At 51.7% G+C, this 26,332-nt stretch overlaps 1 pseudogene; it reads left to right on the top strand.

The window, feature by feature from the left end:
* Positions 1-26,332, top strand: part of LOC132334711 (zinc finger protein 850-like) — a 209,251-nt pseudogene that overhangs the window by 176,832 nt on the left and 6,087 nt on the right.

Genomic DNA, 26,332 nt, shown 5'->3' on the forward strand with positions numbered 1-26,332 from the left:
AATTGGGATGTACAAAGAAGGATTTGGGGTGGGAAAAGGGGATTTAGGCGGGAAAAGGGGATTTTGGGGTAAAAAAAGGGGATTTAGGGTGGGGTGGAAAAAGGAGGATTGGGGTCAGAACTGGGGGATTCAGGATGGAGAAAGATTTTGGGTGGGAAAAGGGGATTTGCAGTTGAAAAAATGAGATTTGGGATGGGGAAAGAGGATTATGATGAGGAAAGGGTATTTGGGGTTAAAAAGGAGATTTGGGGTGGGGAAAGGGGGTTTGGAGTGGGAAAGGACATTTGGGATGCACAATGAAGGATTTGGGGTGGAAAAACGGGATTTGGGGTGGGAAATTGAGGTGTAAAAGGAAGATTTTGGGATGGGAATAGGGATTTGGGGACACAGAAAGGATTTGGGGTGGAAAAAGGAGAACTTGTGGTGGGAAAAGGAAATTTGGGGTGGGAAAAGAAGGATTTGGGGTAAAAAAATGAGATTTGGGATGAAAATAAATTTTGGGGTTGAAAAAAGGAGGATTTGGGGGGAATAAAAGAGGATTTGGGATAAAAAAAGGAGGTTTTTGGCTAAGCTGAACATACCTGGGGGAGTAGGGGTGTGGGGGGGGTTTGGTGCAGGGTCAGGACCATTTTTGGGGCAGTTTTCTGGGATTCTGGAGTATTTCTATGAGATTTAGTGGCAGTTCTATGGGATGTGGGAGAAGTTTTATGGGATTTAGGGTGTTTTGGGATGAATTTGAGGGATTTTGGGGTGTTTCTATTGGATTTGAGAGCACTTTTATGGGATTTTGGGGTGGTTTTGAGGGATTTAATTGGATTTCTATGGGATTTTGGGGTGGTCTGGAGAGACTTTAGGGTCTTTCTATGGGATTTTGGGGCAGCTTGAAGGCATTTGAGGTGTTTTGGGGGAGTTTTAGGGTATTCAGGGGCAGTTTTGAATGATATTTGGGAGGTTTGGAGGGATTTCAGGGCATTTGTATGGGATTTTGGGGTGGTTTGGAGGGATCTGGGGGTTCTGGGGCAGATTTTGGGTATTTAGGGGTGGGTTTGAGACGTTTCTTTTTAATTTTGGGGTATTTCAGGCCTGTTATTTTTAGGTTTGGGGGTGTTTAGGTGGGGTTTGGGGTGTTCTGGGTCCCTTTTTGGCAAAGGAGATCTTCCTGGCGCTGCTCTGGGTGATGCTGGAGCCCTGCAGGGCCTCGCGGGCGGCGCCCGCCTGCACCTCGGTGTCCAACTGCACCCAGGCGATGTCGCGGCGCCCGGGCACCGGGGCAGCTCCTGGAACCCCGGGAACCTGGGATGGGAACGGGGCCAGGAGAGCCCCAGACACCTGGGAATGTTCCCCAGACAGCTGGGAATGTTCCCCAGACAGCTGGGAATGTTTCTCCCAAATTCAGAAATGCCCTCAAAAAATCCTGAAACAATCCCCCAAAAATTCAGAAATGTTCCCCAAAGAAATCAGAAATGTTTCCCCAAAAACTCCTGGAACATTCCCAAAAAATGAGGAACTTCCCACAGAAAATCCAGAAACATTCCTCCCCAAAAAATGAAAAACCAACCCTAGTACCCAACCAGAAACATTTCAACAAATCCAGAATTTCACAGCCAAAAAAATGCAAAACCATTCCTTAAAAAGTCCTGAAATTTCCTTCCTAAAATCTCGGTATTTTCCCCCAAATATCCAGAAATTCCCCCTAAAAATCCAGACATTCCCCCCAAATCCCGACACTTTCCCCAAACAATCCAGCCCCAAGGCCCCCTCACCCCTCTCACCCCCCAAGCCCCCAAATCCCCCAATGCCCAAAGGCTGCCCGGAATCCCTGGAATCCCCAGGATGCCGGGATTGCCCCAGATCTCCCTGGGGGCAGAGCATGGAGAGCATCAGCTCCTTGGGCTCCTCAGGAGCTGGGGCAGGAACAGGATGTGCTTCGGGGCTTTGCCCACAGCTGGGCAAACGGGAGAAAAACCCCAACATCAGCAACAAACCTGCCCCAAACCTGCCCCAAGCAGGCCCCAAATCTGCCCAAAGTCACTCTGGACACACAGCAAACAATCTGCCCCAAATCCCACCAAAATCCTCCATGGTTTGACCCAGGGCTGTCTCAGCATTTTAAAGGATTTTTCAGAGTTCCAAGAAATGATCTCTCAGCTCTGTGGGAAGCCTCCTCTAAACTGATGGCGTTGTGACATCTCCTCTAAGGAATCAGATGCAGCCCCAATTATTATTACAGAACCACTCCAACAGTTTGCTGGGTTTAAAGCATCTCTGTGCTGGGGGAATTTTGGAGGAGACAGCTATTGGATGGTTCAGTAGTCTGTCACCCCCAGACCTTCACTCCTAAGTGCCATTCTCAAGAGCCTTGTTTTAAATTACCTTTAGGGAATTCTCTCCCACTTAGAGCTTGGGTGGTGGCCAGGCCTCAGCTCTGCCTGGATGGGAATTTGCCATCAGAGCCAGATGTTTTCTGCATCAAAACTAGATTTGAGTGGCTTGCACTTGGCAATCTGACCCTCTAGACATGACTGTTGAACTATTTTTAAAGGGAGCTTGGGAATTATTGTCTGGAAATAATGATCCAAGTCCCCCCTGAATGGAGGTTTGTCAGCTGTTTGCAGACTCTGGGATGATGGTACATTATATCAGAGATTGCTATTTACATAATTCCACCCATGTTGTTAGTTTTGTCTGCTATTTGAAATATTCTTGATTGTTGTATCCAAATTATTCCTAATTGCTGTAAGTTTCTTGTCCACTGCATGTATTATTTTACTGTGATGTTGCTTCATACTCATAACAAAAGACATGCATCTCATTCTTAAAAAACAAAAAAGAAGAGGAATGAACACCTTAAGAATGTTCAAATAATTCAATATGGACATGAGAAATTTGGACAACTAATCATTCTGAATGATGCAATATTTACATGAGAAATTTGGAAAAAAGATCACCACATCTAAATCCCAACTGAGTGCACCACAGTGAAGCCCAATTGATTCATTACCTTCAGGAGAAGATGTGCCTGTGTTTTATCATCAGCAGCTCAAAGCTGTCACCTGTTCATTCCATCAGACACTGATCAGCTCTGAAAAAATGAGGCCCCAGGGCAAAGAGAAATAACCTCATCACCTTGCAGCCTCTGTGGCCAGAGCAGGAGCAGGAGGAGGACTGCCAAGACATGGCTGGGTCTGGAAACTGACAGAGGCACTTTGCCAACAAAAGCCTCATGGCACCCTCATGGTACAGTGCTCCTACTGACCTTCTCCAGTTATTCCCTGTTCCAGCTCCCAGGAGGACATTCAGGGATGGCAAAGATCAACATTTCCAGCTAATGGACTTTCTCACACGTCTCAACTAATTGGAAACAATGGTCATTTCTTTCCATTTCCCCAAGAGACATTGGACATTATTCATCTGTTTTCTCATGCTGCAAAACCCTGTGGCAATGACTTGATAGAATTGGGTAAGTTTTGTTGATTGTAATTGCTCTTCTATCTACCTTATCCCATATCTAATAGATAACCAGTGATAACCTTGATGAGATAATACCCTCACAAGAGTGAGCAGTTTCAACATCAGAATATAGGAGCCTTTTTTAAATGAACAAAAAGGGGGAGATGCCATAGACAGGTAGAATAATGATAAAAGAAAGGCCCTATGAAATCAGGCCTTGCTCTGCTCTATTAACAGCTGGCCTGTCATCTCCTCTGAGTGCAGCTAAGCAGTTACAAGTTCCCATGTGAAGCGATTTTGAGAATGAGACTTTGTGAACAATCTATTCTGAGGGTGAGAAACAAATGCACCTGCATCAACAAGGGATTTGTGCCATGAGAATCAGTGAAGAGAACAGAAAAACAATACAATAGAGAGATTTGATGAACAACTGCAATCTATTTTATTAACCAATAATAGAAAAACTGCTAAGAAATTTGTTCACTAACTAAACTTGCACATGAGGTCTTTCAAACTATGTAAAATAAGTTGAGAGAATAAAGAAAAAGGAGTTCTTCTCCAGCTCTGCTGGGTCCTTGGGGATTTCACTTCCCGCCCTTCTTTTGGGCTTTTGCTTCCCCCTTTGTTGGGGTTTTGGCTCCTTCTTTTCTGGTGCTTTGCTTTCGTTCCCAGGGATTTTGGTTTTCTTCCTCTCTGCTTCTTTGGTGACCTCCTTCTCTGGAGCGTTGGTTTCTTTCTTCTCTGTGGCTTTCTTTTCTTTCTTCTCTGGGGATTTTGTTTCCTTTTTTGGGATTTTGGTTTTGTTCTTCTCTGGTAGTTTGCTTTTCCCCTTCTCTGGTTTTATAGCTTGCTCCCCCACAGAGACTCCCTTCTTTTCCTTCTTTAGCCTCTCTTCCTCCTCTAACGCTTCTGCCTCCTCCTGAAGCTTTTGAGCTGGCTGCTTCAGCTCCCTTCTGCAGACAAAACAGAAAACATGGCTGAGAGTCCCACCAGAAACTTGGGCTCACCAGTCCTGGCTGGCCCTGCACTTCCTTCCTTGACTCTGAGGCCATTTCCATGAATTCTCCTCAACCCACAGAGGTTGGGAACATCCCAAGTGAGGGCGTTGCTGGAAGGGGACCTCCAGGACCAGCCAAACCTGAGCTTTGCCATCATCAGCTCTTGACTGTGCAAGCTCCCTCTTAAGGCTCAGCCAGAGCCCTCCAGCCCAGTGCCAAAGGCTGATCCACCAGCTCTCTGTGCTGGTGCTGAAAATGCCCTTTGTCTCTGGGCTTCCCAGGTTAGAGCAGAGCACAGATTGCTCACATCTGCTTCTCTCTCCTACCATTCTGACTCAGCTCATTCAGCCCCTTCTCCCTGGGCACAGCTGAAGCATGATTTTAAAGGGTTAAGATTTCAGCTGAGGGTTAGAAGCAATTCCCATGGATCAGGATGTAAGGCAGATAGGCAGACCATAGGTTAATGATTATGAGATGCTTAAGCTGGAGCTGATTGTTCTATTGTTTACCATTAGGAGCTTCTTTCTAGAAGGGAAGTGGAGTAAGTGAACTGTTAGAAGAACAAATTGAAACCAGTAGAAGAACAATGGTTAGCACCTGGGCTTGATGTCAATCAATCACTAATCAGGGGACCTTGGATGGTGCCAGAGGGTCACAGAGACCTGATGAAGACATTCCTGACTTCATCCCTTAAGACCATAGACCCAATTTCAGACCACGGACCCAATTCAAGAGAAGAATTGCACAGGTGTGAAGGACCAATGACCTCATTTGAATACAGAGCAGGGATGGGAGGGGCTGGGGCTGTGCAGATGTATTGTATGTAAGATCTTGGGAAATAAAGAGAGGGCAGAGAACCTTGGGCAGCGCGGTCACGCCTTTTAGGGACGGCTCTGGTGCCGCCCGCCGGTGTTAATAAACACACCACTGTCTGACTTTAATTAGTTAGAGAGTCTCTGTCCCTGATCTTCGGTTTTAAGGACTCCTAGCCTGCTCCTTAATGAGAACAATCCTGTCAGTCAGAAAGCAAAGGCTGCAGGAACTCCTCTCCTGCCAGACAGGCTCTTGGCAGCCAGATTTCCTGCTGGAACCCAGCTGTGACCAAGCAAACCAGGGCTGGCTGCCGTGGAAACCATTGGAAGCAGCCTCATCCATCTCCTCCCCATGAAACCAACTTCAGCCTGGCCTGAAGAAGTCCTGATGCACAGGCTTGCTTTGAGCAGCCTCCACTCCCAGCTCCACACTTGGCCTGTGTGTCCTGAGCTGGGCTGCCTTGCTGGAGCTGAGCTTCTCCTGTGCTTGCCTACTGCTGCAGCTGAAGGGGAGCCTCAAGGACATGAGCTTTTCTGGGTGCTGTCCCACCACAAGGAGAACCTGGCAGATCAGCATTGCAAGGACTTCATCTGGGGCAGGAGCAGAACCCAAAGCAAGGTTTGGTCTGTGCCCCATGCCTGCCCATCCCACAATGCCACTGCTTTGGTGAAGAAGGGAGATGATGAAGAAGATGCCACTCAACACCATGGACTTCAAGACACCTCCAGAGGCAGTGCCAAGGCAAACCCAGAGCCCAGCTCCCTGCAGGCAGCAGCTAAGCCAGGAGGGCTCAGCACTCCAATAGAGAAGAAGATGTTCTGTCTCCACAGAAGAAGGTCCTTCCTCTCTTGGGAGCCAGGGAGCTCAGAGTGGCCATCCCTGTGTTGCTTCTGGCCTTTGCTATGCAGCACCTCTGAGCTCAGAGTCCTTGGAGCAGGGAAGCCCTGCAGGGACAAGAACCCATGGCAGAGCAGTAACCCATGCAAGGCTCACTCACCTCTCCCTGAGAGGTGCCTGAGAGCCACAGCTGATCTCCCGGGGGCTCAGGGAGGAGCTGACACCTGAGGCCTCCCCAGTCACCAGCACCTCACAGGTGGGGCTTCCCTCCACGTGGCACAGCTCCGTGACATTGGAGGTGCTGCTGAGGGGACCAGAGAAGGTGGAGGAGACCTGCTGGCTCTGTCCTGGCTGCAGCACACCTGAGAGTGGCAGGATACTGAAAGCCTGGATGGAAGACAGGAGAGATTGAGGTGTTGAGCATGGAAATGGATGCAGAAGAGCATCTTGGAGCAAAGTGCAGCTGGACCTGGAGGGGCCTATTCCCCAAACACTGCCAGCATCACCCTCACCTCATCCTGCATCCGTGCCACTGACCAGGGCAGGGACCATGGGGAAAATCTTCTCCCATGTTCATGGGTCAAAGCATTAATTAGTACATTACATGAAAGGGAACTGGGATGTCTCCTGGCAGCAGAAATTCTCTCTGATGCACAACTTGCCTTGAAAAAGTTTAAAAACTTCCTGCTTTTAGAGAAGGAGGAGACTCAGAGTGAGAGCTCTTGGAGCTGAGGGAAGGAGTCCAGCCCAGCTCATCTGACTCCTGAGGCTCTTCCCCTCTCTCTCTGATTTAAATGCTGCTTTCTCAAGGTGCTACAGCAAAAGCTCCTGCAAAAATTTCCTATGGACCACCTGAGGAGTTCCAGGGGGAGCAGTGCCCTCCACAGGTGCTGCACAGCGTCCTTGGGCAGCCCCACAACGTGTCCTGCACGGCCTCTCCAACAAGCAGCTGCTTCAGCAGCACTTTGTGCTGGGCCTGGAGGGAGGGGAGGCCCCTCTGTGGCCAATGCTGAGGGCCCCCAGTGGCACTGGGAGCTCCAGCCCTGCTGGCCACACTGACAATGGGCAAGTGAGACAGATTCCCTCTTGCCTTCCAGGGGAGTGTGCACTACGTCCAGGGAGCACCTGAATCCCTCCAAGCCCCGTGGGAGGGGAGGGTTTTCAGGAGTTTGTGCTGGCACCTGAAAAACAAGCCATTTTCTGTGCTGGGAGGAAGAGACAGCCACTCTGCAAAGTCTCCCTTTGTAAGAGAGCTTCAGGGCCAGCAGTGCAACAGCAGCTCTGGGGTGAAAGCAGAGCCCTGCACACAGGGAGTCTGGCTGGCTTGGGAAGAGGCTCCATGGAGATCAGGACTCATCCCAGCTTGCTCTGGGAAGGAAGCTGGAGCTCTGAGCATGATGGTGCAGACAAAAGCCTCATCTTACATTGGGAAGGAAACAAGGCAAAACATCCCAGACTCAGCACAGGCCTGTAGGATCTGAGTCAGCTTCTCCAAGGAAAACTCTCCTCTTTCTCCCTCCCACTCACCCCATGTCCAGCCACTGGCCCTGCTGCCCAGCCCACTGCCAGGGCACAGGACAGCAGGGCAGCAAAAAGGGAGGTCAGCACGAGCATGACTTGGTGCTGGCAGGCTGGGGAGGCAACACAAGCACTGGGTGGACAAGAAAATCTACCTCTGCTCCTGAAGAGTGGGCAAGATCCTGCACTTCTCTCAGGGCTGTGACTGGCTCCTCCTTCCTGATCCTGAAGTGCCGCCATCGAGATGCTGAGGAGTCCAAGCCGGTTCTCTCCCCGTTTGGTGGTTGGGGCTTGAACTTAGGTGGGTGAAGCTCATCTCTGGAAAATAAGAGAACTATGAACAGGGACCTGCAGTGGGAGGGAGGGACACCTGCACCAGCAGCTCCTGGTCAGGATGCAGCCCCTGGCTGGGTGCTGGCACCTTGAACTGAGAAATGGTTTGATCCAGCCCTTCCCAATCCAGGCTGGAGCAGCTCTGCTCTAAAGGCAGCCCAGGGATGACACTGAGCTGCTGCAGCAGCTGCAACTGCTTGCACTGAGCAACTGCAGAGGACAGGCATGAACACCTTGTGGGGATGCCAAAAGCACAGTGGGAGAGGAAAAGACAGAGAAGGCAAGCAAAAAGGTGAGATCTGAGGCACCCAGGGGCAGACCCAGCCAGTGCCCAGCCAGCACAGCCCCCCCAGTGCCCAAGGCCAGAAACTCTGCAGCTCCACCAGGGATTTATCAGGAATGATCCCCTGACACTGCTGGGGGCTTGCTTGACATTTTCCAACACTCCCAGGTGACTCAGGTCACATTCCCCATCCATACATACACAGGCTGTGGTGCTGGGATCCTGCCAAGCTCTGTCACCCTTGGGCTTAGGGAGGTTTCTGCCAGCCGTCCTGAGCTCCGTAATTGTGCTCTCTGTGCCAGGAAGCAAGCAAGAAAGATTTAAAAAAACCCAAACCAAACCACAACAGGGAAACCTAAAAAACCTTCAACAGCTCAACCCTGCTCAAGTAATTTCTTTAGGGACACCTAGCACTCTCCAGCTGAAATGCTGGGCTTTTGGGGAAAAAGAAATATACATGTTCACCTCCAAATTGAAAAGGATTAATGTAAGAGAACCTTTCAAAGCACAAATTATTGGCCCAAAGGTAAAAGATTTGCAAGAAATCTCTAGTTAAGACCAGGCTGACAGTTAAACAACTGGTTCTTCTGGTGGGGAGAAACCCTCCTCTTTAAGGGAAGCAGCCTGAGAGTTGAAAGCAACTGTTTTGTCAAACTTCAGGTTCCCTGGCACAGCCTGCATTGCCTGTCCTTCCTGTTCACTGATTTACAGGCAGTGCCACAATGGCCCAGGTTCAGATGTTTGCTGCCATCCAGGGAATTCGGCATCACCATTTCCATATGTCTTAAGATAAGTTTCAATCTTTGCATCCACTCTTCAAATGCCAGCTTTCCTTTCTTTTACAGAAAGCTCAAGGTTCCCAGAAGTCTTCTGACCTCCTCTTTTGTGCTCAGAGAGATGGCATTTAAAACCAGATGTTTCCAAAGTGAACAGCATTTTAAAGAACAATGAACTAAAATGACCCTGGATCCCAGCTAAGCCAAACTCCATTCTGTGTCAGACACTGAGATTCCCACCTCTAAGGCACGAGCTGTTTGTGCCACCCATCCCTCCTGTCCTTCTCCACAGCAGCCTGTGCCTGTTTTCCCCAGAAGAATCCCTGTCCCTGTGCCCCTGCCAGGAGCAGTTGCCCACAGGCACACAGCTCCCCTTGCCCTCACCAGGGGGTTTCTCTCATCCCCGAACACGCCGATGAGAACGTTGGTGCGATGCTCGCCCAGCGCCTGCACCTCCACCACAACTGGGATCTCTGCTGTGCTCTGGGGCTGGACAATCCCACAGGGCTGGGGGCTGCAGTAGAACACAGCAGAGTCCTCCTTGCGTTTCTGGAAGGGACAGAATGAAATGCAGCTTCAGAGGCACCTCTGAAGAAACTTTAGACTCCGTAACATCCACCGCAACAGCAACTTACACACACGTTTAAAACTCTCCAGGACAAAGGTAAAAGGCACAAACAAGATGCAAGAATTGAATGCTTAGCACTCTCAGGGGATCCTGCAAGGAGGCTGCCAGCACAGGCATTGCTGTCTCTGGATGCAGCAGCTTTTCACAACCCTCTAAGATCTCCCACAAGAAAACACCCTGAAGACCAGAACATCAACTGTTCCCTCAGCAGCTTACACTGCCTCCTCAAGTTTACATTCGGGTAGGATCCTGTTCTCAGCAGATCTTTAAGACTGAATAGAAAGCCACAAAGTCTTACCCAAACCCTTTTTTCCCCTAATAATCTCCTCAATAATATTTGACAGGAGGAGGTGGATGTGTTGCCAAACCTGGGGAATAAGCCCGTAGCAGCCAGGAAGGTGGCTGGGATTCCTGATGACGAGCTTCTTCTCATAGGGCACCTTCAGGTGGCACTCATCGTACTGGAGCACATAGGGGGACACTTGGAGCTCAGGCACGAGACATCTGGGCAAAGAGATGACCCAGGGGAATCAGAGATACTGAGAGAATGGAGAACGTTTACCCCCAGAGATTGTGCAATGGAGCAGAACACATTGGTCACTGTCAAATGGACATTTAACAGCCCTACAGGGATAAATTGCCTTCTGCCTCTTCCCACTCAAACAGGTCCTGTCAAGGAGGGGCAAACCTTGAGAGGCAGCACCCAGAGGCTGCCAAGTGCCCCAGGCAGAGCACTTTGTGCCACAGCTGCCTCAGCCCCTCCTTTGCCCAAGAAGCCTTGCAAGGACTCCTGTCACAGTCCCAGTGATCCACAAGCTCTGGGGGAGCCTTCCCAACAAGGATCAGGGCTCACTAAGGCTCAAGGAACACACAGCTCCAGTGTCTCAGGAAAAATGACTCCCTTCTCTGCCATGGTGCTGTTGCCCTGCCTGAGAACTCAGCTCTTTGCCCCAGCCCTGGAGGGCACGAGACACCAGCTGCCCTCCAGAGTGGCTGATCACCCCCTCCCAGGCCCTACAGCTCCCTCCCTCCTTCCCTCCACAGCTCCAGGCACTGACTGGCCCCAGCTCCACCTGCTTTACAGAATGGCAGCCCAGGCACTGACTGGATGGCTTTGCCTGGGACAGGGAACAGCACCAGGGAGCTGCATCCCTCTGGGCATTCAACTGGCACCCACAGCAGCACAGCAGGATGGAATTCTGCTGCAGCAACAACGACTTTTGGTCTCAACTCTGAGAACATTATAGCTCCAAATGGGAAGAAGAGGGAAGAAGAAAAACTGGAGCTGAGCTGCCACATCCAGGGCTGCTTTCCCCTCCTAAGACCTCGCCCTCGCCACTCTTACTGGGAGCCACTTCCCCCCTGCCAGGTGCCCTCATGAACAGAAGCAGAGCCTGACTCTCAGCAGGCTGCTTGCTATGGCCCAAACCAATGCACGCTGGTCACAACCAGCACAACTCCACCTCTTGCAGCAAGAAGGAGAGGAGGCCCTCGGCAAATTTGTTCCACCTCAAGCACCAAAACCCAGGCCAAGAAATGATACCATTCCTGGTCCCTTTAGAAGAGGGCCCAGGACCGTGCTGGGCTGTGAGCAGGGCTGCTTTTCACCACAGGCTGCTGTCCAAGCCCTGCTGTTCTCATGTCCAGCTGGCACAACATGAGGCCATTAAGCAGCACTTCTCCTTGGCAGCTGCAGCCAGCAAAGCCTGTGCAAGGCAGTGCCTGGGGGAGGCCAGGCAAGGGCTGGTACCTGGCTGTGATGATCAGTGTTGCCACTCCCTTGCCAATGCCCTCCACGTCCACCAGCATCCTCCGGCGGAACTCCATCACCGTGTTGGAACACAGGGTCACCTGGTGGAAGAGAAGAACAGGAAATTCTTCCTTACAAAAGCTCATTACCCACGTGTGATATCCTCCAGTTCTTGAGGAGGATTTGGCCTTCATTCTTCTGCAGCTCCATGTGCAGAGCACAGTCTCAGAGGAACAAAAGCCTTCTGGCAATACCAGATTTGTTAAACACACCTTTCTCTCAGGGCATAGGTCAGCTACATTCAGACATTAGACTAAAGCTCTTTGCAACACTGCATTCAAATTAAGGGGCCAATTTCTCATCTGACTACAATGACATCCATGCAGAGGGAATCTGACTTGAACACAATGAGTTCAGCTTTACAGCAGCAAGCTGAGGGCAAAGTGTGGCCCAGCAGGCGCTGGGCACTTCATGGCTGCAGAGCTTTTTGTCCCCCCTGGAGCTTCCTGCAGTGAACACAAATCGTTCTGCTCCCCAGGAGAGGGGAAATGAGACCAAGAGGAAAAGCTAACTGCTTTATACAATGACATCTCTCTAACAGCCACCTTCTGCCATCATCCTTGCTCTGCCCACTTGCAATCAAATCAATCGCTCTCAAAAACACAAGAATGGCTTCAGGCCTTGACCATAAGGTATGTGACCTCAGCAGATGATTTTGGAAACCAAACAGTGCTCCTGGAGGAACATCCTGAGTAAGCCAGCTAGCAGAGGCCTCCCAGCAGTGCAGATCTCTCCCTCCCACCATGCTCAAAGCTGGCACCAGAGCTAAAGCCCTCCCACCCTCCAGTGCAGCTTCAGCCCTGGTGCTGCAGCGTCTGTGGCTGGACTCTGGCTGTACCTCAATGTCCTGGTGTCCCTGGGGGAGGATGGTCCCTCGGCTGGGATTCATGGTGAACTCCCTGGGCTCCACATAGAAATGGATTCCCTTCCTCCAGGCTGGGTCGCTGTGCCTGCGGATCTGATCCACGCTGTCAACAGCCGGCTGCGTGCCATCGTCCGACATGCGGAGCTGGAACGTCAGCGGCACCGCGGAGCTGTTGGTGAGGCGACAGCGCTGGGTGTAGGGAAAGCCTGGCAAAGGACACAAATATCCAGTCAGGCACCCATGATGGCATGATCCTGGGGTGAATATCCTGGCGGGATCAAAGTGGGATTGGAGTTCAGCTCTTTATTATCTGAACTACAGCCCACCGAGAAGCTGCGTGAGGAATTAATCGTCACTTAGTTCCCTTTGACACAGAGTCCAGACTGCAGCCTTGAAAATGCCCACTCCTAGCCCTGCTCAACACTGCAAGCTTCTCTCTTTGGGATGGGGAGGAGCCCCCTCACCTGCCCCAAATCAGCACCACTTATGTCTAAGTGATGGGTGTGCACCCAGACCCAGCAATTACTCTGAGAATTCAAGCTGTCAAATTCCCTGGGAAGCCTGCCAACACTCCCACTGTTTTCAAGACATATAAACAGTGAGTCGTCATTGAGAAGAAGCTACAGCAAAAGAAAGTGAGGATGGAATCAGGAACTAGAACGTGGTGCAAAGCACCCTAATGCAGCTTCTCTCTGCAGCATCCTTGAGGCATCTCTTGATTTGGGCCAAACAGACTGAGCACGGGACAGCTCAGAGCCCACTCAGCTGGAGGCACACCCAAGCATTGCTTTGAGATTAGCAATTAGGAATCAGGCCCCACCTCACCCAACAAACAGGGACATCACAGCCATGCTGCTCACTGGGATTGCTGCCTGCAAGGGTTTAGCCCACTTTAGCTCTGAGATTTGCTTTCCATCCTGGAAAGCCAGAGATACAGCCACTCGTGGTGGGGATGTCCTGCAGAGCCCGCAGAGCAGCCACAACCTGCTCTGCAGGGCACACCTGGCTGGGCTGGCCAGCTCTGTGGGGAGGAGACTTCTCCCCAGGCCAGCTCACCAACAGTCCTTGGAACACAGATGGGGAGAAAAAACAACTGCAGGTGCAGCCCAGAGCTTCTCTGGGCCCATCCAAGTGACCACTGCCAGCTCCAGCAGTGACTCCAGCAGGGAGGCAGGACAGGCACAAAAAGGACAAACCCAGATGTCAAAACCTCAAATGAGACTGAGCTCAGCACATGCAGACAACAGTCAACAGTTACAAAGAAGCAAAGATACAACAGCTGCCTTCAGCTGAAGAGACCTTAGGAATGAAATTGGATTCAGCAGGATCAATCTCCTGGTTCAGAACCATATTTCCATCTGTTGCCTTGCTTGTTCCATTTCTTCAAAAGGCAACTTGACAAGTGCCTCCATGCCGATGCAGGCCGGGGAAGAAGCAGCTCAGGAAAGGCAATGAGTTTCCTTCCAAAGTTCAGGAACTTCATTGTTCTGGGTTTAGGCTTGGCAGTGAATGTTGCCCTTGGTCTGGGAAGGGGCAGAGGGGTTTTGGGGTGTTTTGGCCCTGGGGCTGGGCTTTTCCCTTCGGGGTATTTTGGGATTTCGGGCGTGATACTGGGGGCGGCTGTGCAGTCGGAGCTGAGCTCGGGCAGGGAGCGGAGCTTCCCTTCCTCCCGCTCGGGGATCGAAGCTCGGCCGCTGCTGCTGCGGGAGGTTGTGTGCTTGGCCCCGGGACTGCCCTGGCTGCAGCTCAGCGCTGCCATCGACCCTGCCTGCCTGCCCTGCTCCTGCCTGCTGCTGCTCCGCACTGCCGACATCCCCCTGCCCTTTGGCAGTGGGAAACGTCTGCTCTTGCCTCCCTGTCTGTGCTCTCCTGATCGAGTCTGGGAAAGAACTGTTATTCCTTTTCCCATAGTTTTGCCTGGGAGCCCTGTCATTTCAAAGGTAGAATAATTTGGAGGGATGGGCTCATCTTTCCATTGCAGGAAGATTCCCACTTTCCTTGGCAGACATCTCCCTTTTAAAGCAGCACAGAGACCCCAGAAAATACTGACTTTCTATTCCTTGCTCTTATTGGATCTCCCAATGGCAAAATGCCACCTGAGGCAGCAGCAGCAGCAGCCCTGCAGTTCACAGCCTGGAGAGGCTGCTGGGGCAGAGCGTGAGTGAGGGATGCTGTTCTGTTGGAAGGCACAGATCCCTGAGGCTGTGTCCCAGCCCAGGGAACACTCACCAAAGGAGATGTCCCCGAAGTCGAGCTCAGGGAGGTCGAAGTGTAAACTCAGTGCACTGACGCTGCCCCTGGAGGGCGAGGACAGAGGAGGAAATGGCTCGGTTAAAGGAATTGCAAAGGTCTGGCTGTCCTGGCTCAGGGGCACAAAACCTGGGCTCAGGGCACCCTGGGTTTCCAACCAACACAGCCCCATGTGCTCAGCACAGGGCCCCGTGCACAGGAGGCAGCTAAAGCCAAGTGGCCAGCAGCCAACAGCCACTGATGGGCTCTGGGCACAGGGCAGGCAGGAGAAGCCCCCAGGTTGTTGGTGGTCCCATGAAGGACCCTGAACACACACCCAGACATGGCTCCATGCCTCAGTTTCCCCATCTGCAAGGGGATGGACATAAAGATGTCCCCACACACTTCTGTAAGCAGCCCTTCCAGCCACAGGTTCCCTGCTTTGCTCCTTCTTAGCTGGAACTGCTGTTCCCATGGAGGAGCTTTCTCAGCAGAGTTTGACCCACACAATCATTACGGACAGAATTCTGAGACATGAATCCAGGCCATTCCCAAACATCCTCTGAAAGGAGCAGCAACAGTTCTAGCCAGGGGACAGATGGATCCCAGAGGAAAGGACCAGCTTGTCAGCAGTGCACCAGCTGGCACAGCCAAGAGCAACAGCTTCAGCAACCAAACCAGGGTGTCCTGAATCCAGCACAGCACCTCAGCTGTCCTTGAACTCAGCAGACAGACTCCAAAAGTCACCAACATCCACTGAAATCAGCACTTGAAGCTGCACAACACTCACCAGCTGATTTCATGGTTGCTGCCAATCAATGCCCACTCTGCCTTTTGGTTCAAACTCAAGGAGCAGTGACCTGGGCCTTGTGTTGTGTTCACAGGACTGCCCCTGGCTCTGCTCTGCACATCTCAACAAGAGACACCTGCCCTTGCCCGAGGAAAAAGCTGCTTATGCAGAAACACCCCTGACCACTTTGGGGGAGGGACAGAGGAGAATCAATTCTTTGATGGTGAAAGGTTCCCTCTTGATTTCCAAAATACAAAAGCAGCACTTTTCCTCCAAAAACAAAGCCAGCAGCATTGTTTCTCCACTATGGGCACACCTACTCACCACTTTTCTCTTGCTAAGTAAGAACTTCCTTGCTCTTTTTTATCCATCTCCTTTATCTTATTGGTGTAATCCAGTGCAGATTGCTTTCATTTCTTTACTGCCTTGAGCCAGTGCCTGCCAACAGCAGCAGCCCAGCTCCAAAGCTGCAGAGCAGCCAGCATCAGCTCTCCTGCTCCCACTACATTATCCCAGCAGCACATGGCTCAGGCTGGCAGGGACAAGGCCTCACGCTGCTGTGGTGCTGAGGACTGAGCTCTGCTTCCCCTGTGATCAGCCCTTCCCCCCTGTGCTGGGCCAGGATTATCTCTTGCCATGGCCCCAGCCCACGGGAGGATGCCCAAGTCCTTGGGACAGTTCCTGCTGCAGTTCCCTGACTCCCACCTCAGCCCTTTCCTGGCTGTGCCAAGGAGGCACCAGAGCACTCTGTGCACAGCAGCTGGGAGCACAGCTTGTCCCCCCCAGCAGGGCTGGCAGAGGTGAGCTGAGGCTGCTGCTGCCCACCCAGCATGGATTATTAACACAAGTTTTTACAAACACTGCTGCTGCTGCAGAATCAGCCAGGCTGGCCCATCTCCAAAGCCCTGGGGGCCTTGCTGGGGGTTCAGCTGGGACAGCCCAGAGCAGCTGCTGCCCAAGGCTGATCCATCCCACTGCCTGTGTATTTACCAGCAATGCAGTCTGGGACTCTGGGTCGTCATGCAGGCTGGTAACTGCTTGCTTGGCCCAGCAGAGAAACTCTGTGCAATGTGTTGGAAATAATGATGCAGCTGTGTTTGTGCACACTTTGGATTCAACAGGAGCAATCAGGATTGGTCACCAGGTAAAGAGCTCTTGCCTGACAAACACAAGACTCTGTGCTTTGGTGTTCAGGGACAGCCCAGGGGAAAAGTGCTTCTGCCCAGCAGCTGCTGGGCTTTGTGTTTTCCTACAGCCCCAGTGAGCAAACAAAAGTTCCTGGCCTTGGTGCTTTGCTGCTGGTCAATCTGTCACTTCAAAGTGTCTTCTGGGGACATTGGTGATGAATGCATCAAACACAAAAACAAAGAGAACATCTGGCAAGCTGAGCTTTGCTCATGTCAGCAGTGACAGCTGATGAACTTGCTTCAGGTTCTGCCCATGAAGGACCTCTGGCTGCAATGATGGGCTGAGCTGTTCCCATTGCCACTGGGGAGAACATCACTGCTGGCTGGTGGAGAAGCCTTGGGCCAGCAATGTTTATGGGCTGGACGTGAGACTTTGGAGGGAGGGGAGGAAAGACAAGGCCCCAGCAGCCCCAGAGCCAGAGCAGTGCACGTGCTCCTGCATCTGCCCCGGGGCTGATGCCAGTCCTGCTGCAGCTCTCTGCTGGGGCTCGGGGGATCAGTGCCTGCTGGGGGCAAGGCACAGGAATCTTCCCTTAGTCTTTTGCCAGAAATTTCATCAGAACAGAGAAGTTGCCAGTTAGGGGAATCCCTGGCCAGGCTTCAGCACTCCCTTCCATTCCATTCCCTTCCCACTCCTGCCCTATGTTACATGCTCCTGCCCTCAGATGGCAGGATGGGAAGAACATTCCTGGGGGTGACTTCAGGGATTGCCTGAGAAAGAAGGTGTCTTCTTCTTTTCAAATTATCAGGAGAAGAGGATCCAGCCAAGTCCAGGACTCAGTTTCAGGCCGAAAAAATGACTGCAATTCAGCCCCTTCACCTGCTACATCCCACCCTGGGCTGTACCCACCAGATTCCTCTCTTCCTGCTGTAGCAGTCATCTCTCACACACACCTGGCTCCCCAAGACCCAAGGACACAAGCTCTACAGCTAAACTTAACTCCTCTGAATTTCAGCCAACAGCACTAAGCTGTTCCCTGAGCCCACAGATAGAAGAGCTCTGCAGGAGACATCCCTGACACTGTAATAACCAAATGAAAACCACTGCCAAGAGATGGGGCTGGCAAGCTCAGTTTTGGCCTTTTCTCTGTTCATTGTGAGCTGCTCCTTAAGACACTTCTCATCCTGTTAGATCCATCCTCTCAATGAATCACTACTGCACCTGACAGGCAGAAAAGATAAGGGATGGAGGGGGTTTTCATAGGTTGTTTTCTTCTGCTTTTTAGCTAGGTCCATTGATATGTTTGTTTCCTTGTATGGCATCTAAAGCCAGGTCCAGATCTCCCAATGGCACCTTGCAATCCCCAGACACTGCTCTTACTTTGAGCAGTGTGTTTGCTCAGATGATTGCCAGAGGTCCCCTCCAGGACCACTGGAAAGCCACGTGCCTGTGGCCTCTCAGGGAATGGGTCTATTTGGCTGACAGTGCTGAGGAAGCATTTCAGAAGCTGCTTGTGCTCAGGAGGGTGCAAGCCAGCTACCAACATGTTCCAGCAGCCTCCAGCAAATCTGGGACAGAGAAAGCTCCAAGGCCACTGAAAGCAAGAGCAGATGCCATCCATCCTGCTCCCTTCCAGCCAGGCTGCAGGGCAGCAGCTGCAATGCTCTGGCTCCTTTTGCTGCTCTTTCCCAACTCTGCTGTCACCCAAAGGTGTTTTGCACAAGGACAGATGAGCTGCCTCACCTCTGGGTGCTCAGCTGGCAACGAGCTGCCCGGGTACCGACACTGTGCACCAGCAGAGTCTTCTGGGTGCTGCCCTGGACTGCACACTTGGAGGAGTCCAGCTGGGCAGGGAAGTCCAGGACAGCTCGGGCACCAATGGCCCGGATGGGCACAACGATCCTTTCCCTTGATGTCATGCAGACCAGCTGGTGGCAATAATCCTGCAGGAAAAGAAACTGCCTCAGCACAGGGCATTTAGTGCCATCCCCATGGCAGAAGAAAAACCATTACTATAACCCTCCAAGGGCATCAATTTACCTATTGCACCCTAAAATGAGCACTGAGTTCTACTAATATGTCACATTTTAAAGGCACTGGGGCACTTTGGCAAAACCTATCTCTGTGGCATTCAGCTCTTGTGTCACTTGGGTCATACCCATACCCTAGGCCACCATAATTTTACTCTAAATTTAAATGATTGTTAAAGAATTCCTAAGTCCCTTCTAAGGAACATGGAGCTTGGGAACACAGGACATTCCTCTAGGGTGCTATATTCCCACTGTCTGAGACTAGGACAAAGTGTTCAACTGACTCTAAGCAGCAAAAGGAAGATGAGAAAACAGCTGCAGCCAAAGAGATCCTGCACCTCTGGCCTGCTGTAGAAACATCAGTTGGCTCAGAACTCCTCTCCAACCAAGCCAGGAGAAGAACAGTGCCAAGAGACAGCAGGATGCTGTTGGAAAGGGCCTCTCTTTGTTTCCCTGCAAGGTTTCCTCCCTTCCATGCCATGTCCTAAACCCTTCCCTATGAACAAAGCCTCCAGATCAGAACATGAACCCTCCAGATCCCAGCACTGAGATCAGACTTGCCAGGGCCCCATCACTGCTGTTCAAACCTCCCCACAAAAGCACCTTTGGCACGGGATGGGTGCCAGCTGACAGAGCAAGCACAGGGACAGGCATGAAGACAGAGCCCCAGCAGTGTCACTGCCACAAGCCCTGGGCTCACAGCTCTGCCTGCAGCTTGTACCTGCCCTGCACGAGCTCCTTCAGGCAGGTGTCCCAGTCCCCTGCAGCTCAGCAACCTCCTGCTGACCAAGGGCACCCAGAGCCCAGTGTGCCTGTGCCAGGCCAGGCTCACGGGCACAGCACATCCTCTGCCCTGGCCCTGCAGCTGGACCATGCTCACTTGTGCTCTGGGACAGAACAGCTGCAAGGCTGGAGAGCAGAGGGGGAGAAAAAGCACCGTCTTTGCTCCAGCCCAGGGGCAGGCAGGGAAGCTGGTGCCAGTCAGCAAGGAAGAAAGCTCTCTGACCTCTTGGTTCCTCTGGTGTTTTCCATCATAATGAAACCCCTTCCCCTGGACCTAGAGATGGCCCAACATCTATCAACAGCCCTCTGTCATTTCCATCCTGTTCCCTGGGCATCTTCCCTTGGCAATGCTCAGGGGTGTGCAGGGAGGGGAAGCAGAGCCTGTCAGGCCTGGCTGCAGTGCCTGCCAGCAGGGGCCAAGGTGTGACTGGCTGCAGGCTGCCTGCCCACGGCCTGGAGCCAAGCTCACAGCATGCAATGGGCTGGAGCCAGAGTGCAGGGAAAACAATGGCTGTGCAGATCATTCTGTGCTTTGGCTCCTCCACTCTCACCTTGTTCTCGGCGGGGCTGAAGCGGATGCGCACAGGGGCAGAGGCGCCTGCTGGCACCACATGGTACACATCCCTGGGGCACGCCAGCTGGAAATAAGGGCAGCTCTCCATGGATACCTTCACCAGCCAAGGAATCTGCAGCAAAGACACCAAATGATCATTGTGCCACTTGTGCCAACAGGACCAGAGGAGACCTGTCCGTGCCCTGCTGGCATCCCTCCTTGGCCCCTTCCCAAAGTACTTTCAGCTCTGCAGGCACAGGCACATCCTTCACAAGGGTGAACTGGAATCCCTTCTGTCTGCCTCCAGCATTTTGGCCAGGGCCAGTAGGGCAGTGCCTGCTGGCAAGGAAGGGCTGAGCAGGTCAGCACCAGCAGGATGGAGACAGAGCACCTGAACCAAGTCATCTGCATATTCAACAAGGCCAAAAAACCTGCTGGCTTCTGCCTGCACACAGCCATGCAGTTGTCATGTTCCAGAGGGGGAATGTCCTCCCTGAAAGCAAACCAGCACATTGTCCTGGGGGAAGGAAGAAATTCCCTTCTAGCAGATTAGCTTTGGGTAGGGACATTGTGGGGATACAGTCAGGCAGGCAGAGCAGCAAGAGAGGAGACCAAGCCCTGTGGCCTTACTGGGAAGAAAAGCAAACCTGAAAAGCAAAAGAAGGAAGGAACACAGCAAGACAACCCCTAAAACAAGGAGATGGCAGAGAGAATTGCAATGGGCAGTAAAGCAGCAAGGAAGAATCATAAAACCATGAGAGCAATCAGCTTGCCAAAAGTGACAGAAACACAGACAGGCTGTGCCTATTGACTATGGGCTTCAAAGGCATTTTCTGCCTGGAGAAACATGACCAGCACTGACTGACAGTGTGGTTCCAGGATGAAAAGCCAGTCTTGGCTCTCCAGGCCTTCTTGCTGCCTGTGCAGGCAGGCTGGGCTGCTGGGCATTCCTGCCTGCAGCCAGCAGGCCAGGTTCTGCCCTCTGGCATTCACAGACACAGCAAACATGCATTTTCTGGCACACTGAGAGCATCAACCCCTGAGCACCAAAATGCTCTCCAAAAGTCTAAACCAGATGATTTGGACTCCCTCCTGTCTCCTCCCACCAGCCCACTCTTGGCACAGGCCCCCCTTGAGAAAATCTTTCCCTGACTGAAATTCCAATGGTCTCAAGTTTTCCTCTTCACACTAGAACACAACTGCTGACATTTTACAACTTTTTCCCCTCTCAGCTCTCTTGGAAAACTGAAAAACAATCCAAATTTCTTCCAGTGAAGCTGGAAACCTCCAGGAGCACATGGCTTTGGATGCGCTCTGGTTCTCCAAAGGCAGAGCACCGTGTTGCTTTTGGAAAAGCTGAGCAGAGCTGGATGAAGCTGAGCAGGAGCCTGAAGTGGCACCCAAAGGCCTCTCACTGCTTCTGCTCCATCAGCCTGACTGCAGGGCTCTTTCAGAACACGTTTCCTGCAGTGCCAATGCCATTGATGAGAAGTGATTCCAACACAAAGTGGAGGAGACTCAGCCCCTGTGCTTTGACTGGGAGCTGCACAAAGGGAGCCAAACTGGCTGAGAGAGGCAGAGATTCCTACCAGGAGCCAAGATTAATCAAGGAGACACAGAGTTTGGGATAGACTCAAGGCACAGCATGAGAGCAGGAAAGAACTGTACAGCCCTCAACATTCCTGTCAGTGCAGAGCTTGCAAGAGAAGGAAACTCCTTTGGGATAGACACCATCAATGCATGGCCAAAATCAGGGGACAATTCCCAGCACAGGAAGATTTCCAGCATCTTGCAGAACAAGGTGCTGAGACGTTTTCTTCTGCATGTGCTGCAGCAGAGAACTTGCTTGGCTGTACACTCAGGGAATGACAGCACTCTCCTCTTCCAGCACAGTGTTAAAGCTCCAGCTGCCAGCACTTACCTTGTCCTTATTAATGAGAGACAGCTCCATCTCAGAGACCTCCCGAGCGACGAAGTTCTGAAATATCAACTCTGGTGGGGAAACCCCAAACCAGCTCTGTTTCGGGGCAGCTGACGGCAGCTGGAGAGGCGAGAGAGAGCAGGGAGAGCTTCAGCTGCTGGGAGGAAGGTTCATGAAGGAGAATCTTCCACTGATCCCCAGGGAAGTACAGACTCTGGGCGAGCCCACACTGGGCAAACAGTGGCTCACCCACCTCTGCTCTGAGTGATCCAGAGCTGCTGGGCCACACAGAGCAGGCTCAGGCCAAGCTGCTCTTTGGGCATCTATTTCTCCAGGTTTCTTTCTCCACAATGCCAGGCAGCACTTCCCTTAAGCACAGCCCTGTGCCCATGTGGTCACAGAGCTCTGGGGCACTGACTGAGCACTCATGGAGTAAGTAAAACCCATGGATTTACAGGAGACTCCATGGGAAACAATTCTGGGATGTCCTTTACTCCGAGACAGGGAAACCCAGGCCCACACAACTGCAAATATCTTTTATGCTCCAGAACTTAGACCAATCAGAAGAAGAGCACAGGACCAGAGGAGGTCAAAAGCAGGTCTCCTGTGGGACTTCACAGCAGACACATTCTGCTGAAGGGAATGGCTGCAGCACACTGTCCCTTAGTTGTGCCCTTCCCTGAGGTGTTCCCAATGCCCCTCTCCAGGGCAATCCTTAACCACTTTGTTCCATGTCTCCTGCTGCCAATTTCCTGCTCAACAGCCCACCTCGGTCACCTGCCCCCTTGGACTGTGCTTTCTACTGAGCCAGTCCTGCCAGAAAAGCAGCTTTAAACACACCTCTTAGTAGGCACTGATCCTGATAAAGCACATCCATTCCCCTCTGCCCAAGGCCAGTCCCCTGCACATCTGGCAGCCTGCAATATCTAACACCTCGTCAGGGTCCAACACATTGTTCCAGCCCAAAGCAGGAATGCAATTTGTTTTGCTAAATCTGAAGTAATTCCTGCACATCCTTGGCCTTCAAAGGCCAACGCTGCCACTCTGGAGAGAATCCTGTGACCCCAAGCATTTGATAGTGACCACACCAAAGCTAGAGGAGGCTCTCTCAGCAGGAGAATGGCAAATGACAATGTTCTGCCTTTGTGTCCCCAGCCTTCCCCCATTAGCAATGGCAGCTACACTCCAGCACAGCCCAGCAGCTCCAGCAGAGGTTATTTGTGTTGCTTAGTGCACACCAGGACTCCCAGTCCACCCCTCCCAGCAGTTTGCAATGACAACAGCACCTGGACACTGAGGTGCTTTGCTGGAGGCAAGCCTGTCACAAGCACACACCCCCTTCAAACTTCATGTTCAACAGAAAGAAAAAGAGCAGGAAAAGGCTACCTTTGGATGAGTCTCACTCCTGTCTGGAAATGGGCCAATTCTGGGCAGAATACTCCCCCCAGTACTGGCCTCCTTCTTCCTGCTGGGAATCTTCTCCCTCTGGAACTTTGAGAGAAGCAGCTGAAAGGCAAAAATACACCAGCTAGAGCCTCAGAGATGTGCTTGTTCAGAAAGGCTTTTTTTGAACAAGTGGCACTGGTGAATAACTTGTGATCACAGCCACAAGGACAGTCCTGGGAGCCCTGGAAGTTTCCTGCTGAAATCCTTAGCATCAGTAAATTAATAATACAGAGTGCAATACACACACTCCAGCCACATGGCTCTGTCCCTTTGGCTTCTCTGGGATTGGATGGGACATGGTTGGGGATTTCTGCTCTTTGGGCATTTGTTTCCTCTTACATTTCCTTGGATTGAGGCAGTGACCTTTCCAGAAAATGGGCAGGAGCTCTCAGAACTGCCTGAACTCCATCCCTGCACAACACTCAGAACTCACAGCAAGGAGATATCGCTGCTGGCTGAGTCCAACAGATGCAAGAAAACAAAGCTGTACCAAGAGGGAGGTGCACAGGAATGTGTCCAGGTTTTGGTTCTCCCTGTTAAATTGCTTTCTCCGTCTGGGCTGACAGAGCCCTCCACAGGAGAAAACAGAGGGATCTCCTTGACAGAGCCTCAGCACTGGGGCATCTTCAGCCAAGGGAGCTCCAGACAGCAAGGGACCTTTGTGGCCCTGGCTCCAGTGCTGCCTGCAGGGCTGGATCTGTGCCCACACAGCAGCTGGGAGAGAACAGCTGCTTTGGAAGCTCTTCCAGCTGGGACCAGCTGTGGCTCTCAAGGCTTTGGGCAGAATTTGAGCTTTCCCTCCCCCACATGCCTGGGTAGCCAAGGGCAGGATGGTCAGAGCAGCACAGGTGAGTGCCCAGCCTGACAGAAGGAATTCCTGTGGCAAAGGGAAAGGGACAGAACACCTGCTCAGGGCTTCAGCTGTACATTGGTTTCACTTGGTTCCACTGGCACAGCCAGGCAAGACACAACTGAAGCATCCCACAGTGTTCCCTGCTGCACCAGGACAGCCCCCAGCAACAGGAGCACGGCCCAGAGGGCTGGGGAGGGGCTCTGCAGCTTCACAGCGCTGCTGGACAACAGGGCCAGGGAGAGCAGGGACACCAGGGCAGGTGCCAGCCTTAACACAGCCCCAGTGGCCACTCACAGTGTTTGGCTTCAGCCTTTCCCTCAGCAAAAGACGAGGTGGTGGTGTCTTCTTGGGCAATCCAGACGCCATCTCCAAGGGATGATGTCACAGAGGGAGACAGTGCCTCAACAAAACTGGAAGGAGCAACAATGGAACTCTGAAAATCCACAACCCCATCCATGGCAGTTTCAAGGCATATACTGGTGCTAAACAATTTGATATGATTTGAAAGTAGCTGAGTGCTTGTTTGGCATAAGTAGCTAGTATTGTTAGGCCTCTAGTTGGACTTTATTTGAACTATATGGCTTCCCTGTGCAATTCAAAGATGGATTGTACTGAAACCTGGAGCTCAAAAGCTGAATATTAATAATAGTTGGAACAGACAAAGCTGTAGCTTAAATATTACTTAAAAATAGCCAGAGTGGGCCTCCTCTTCTTTAGGCTAAACCACCCCAGCTCTCTCAGCTGCTCTTCACAGGACTTGGGAGAGACTGGAATGTTATGGCTAATGGTTTAAATATTGTTAGGAAGGACTTTTTGCCCATTCTGACAAAATTGAATAAAGAAGCTGCCACCACTGAAGCCCAGCCCTCCCTGAAAATGCCTCCTGACTGGAAATTGGGACTGTGAGTTAAGCCACCTAAGGGAACTTGAGACAAGATTAAGGTGACACTATTGTCCCATTAGCTCAGGTCTGGGGAGAACTAAACAAGGCTAATTGAGAAAAATGTATCCACAACCAAGTCAAACCCAGCAGCTGTCCTGAAAATCAGCTCTCTCTGCCTTCAGGCTGGGGAAGTCATAGCTACAGACTCATCTGCTGAGGCCAGCTTTGCACACAAACCTCCCATCAACATAGGGGGGAGGAGGAAATTTTGGGGGTGTGGCACAACCTCTGGTAAGGGGCAGTGGACACCCATCCTCCCTCAGACAAACTGGCTCAGCTCTAAAACCCCCCAGCCCCAGAAGGCCACATCCAGGAGACATTCCCATCAGGGGCAGCTGACGGGGTGTCAGAACCCATCAAAGACCTCCAGAGTGCCCCCAGAGCCATTCCTGAGGCCTTGCACCAGGTGACTGCATGGCATGCAAAGGAACACAACAGATGTGAAAATGCACAACCCAATTCACAGCAGGCTCAAAAGGATATACTGGTGCTAGAGATTTTATCTTATCTGAAAGTAGCAAGAGACAGTCCAACTTGCCCCACCCCAGGCAGGAACCTGGGCAGTCCCACCTTGCCCAAATCTGCATGAATCCATTGGAGTCTCATGTTTTGTGACACCTCACCACAGAGAAGACCAGAAGAGGATTTCATGCTATGCCAGTGAGATCCATGCAATGGTGATACTTTCTACTTTCTATTTAATCTGTCACTCTCTTTCTCCCCCCCTCCCCAACTCCCTTCTCTATTTCTCTCTCTCTCTTCCTCACATTTGCTGTTACATCAAATCCAGACAATTGACTTTGGCATATGGTCCTGTTTGCACCTTAATTCAGGAGCATCTCCTTAACGATTTTAAGAACCAGACCATAACAACCCACTGAAACCTGAGCAGAACTCATTCACCTTTAAGCAGTTTAAGTCATCGCTATAGGGAAAAAAAAATGTCTATAGACTAGTACATTTAGGAAATTCTGCATTTCTTCAGTGGAAAAAAAGCACCATCAGTAGAGCAGATATCGTTCATCTATTCAGCTGCACATTATCCCATCCTCTGTTTCCCTTTGGAATTCTCTTTCGGAGCACAGATGGGACAAAACAAAAAAGCACAATCAATCTTTACCTTCAAATGAAATTCAGGACTCCTCGCTGGCAGAGACCAATGCCCTGCGAGTCCAGGGATGGCTGGCAGAGACAATCTCAGTGAAAAAGTCCCCGAGCGAATCGCTGCGTGCAGCCGTTGCAGGAGCCCAGGCTGCGAACAACCAGCCCGGAGCGCGCTCTGCGGCAACTGAGGCGGCGGCGCCGTCACAGCCGCTGTGGCCGCGCCCGCGGTTCCCCGGCAACC

Source organism: Haemorhous mexicanus, chromosome 16, assembly GCF_027477595.1.
Source record: "Haemorhous mexicanus isolate bHaeMex1 chromosome 16, bHaeMex1.pri, whole genome shotgun sequence".
NCBI lineage: Eukaryota > Metazoa > Chordata > Aves > Passeriformes > Fringillidae > Haemorhous > Haemorhous mexicanus.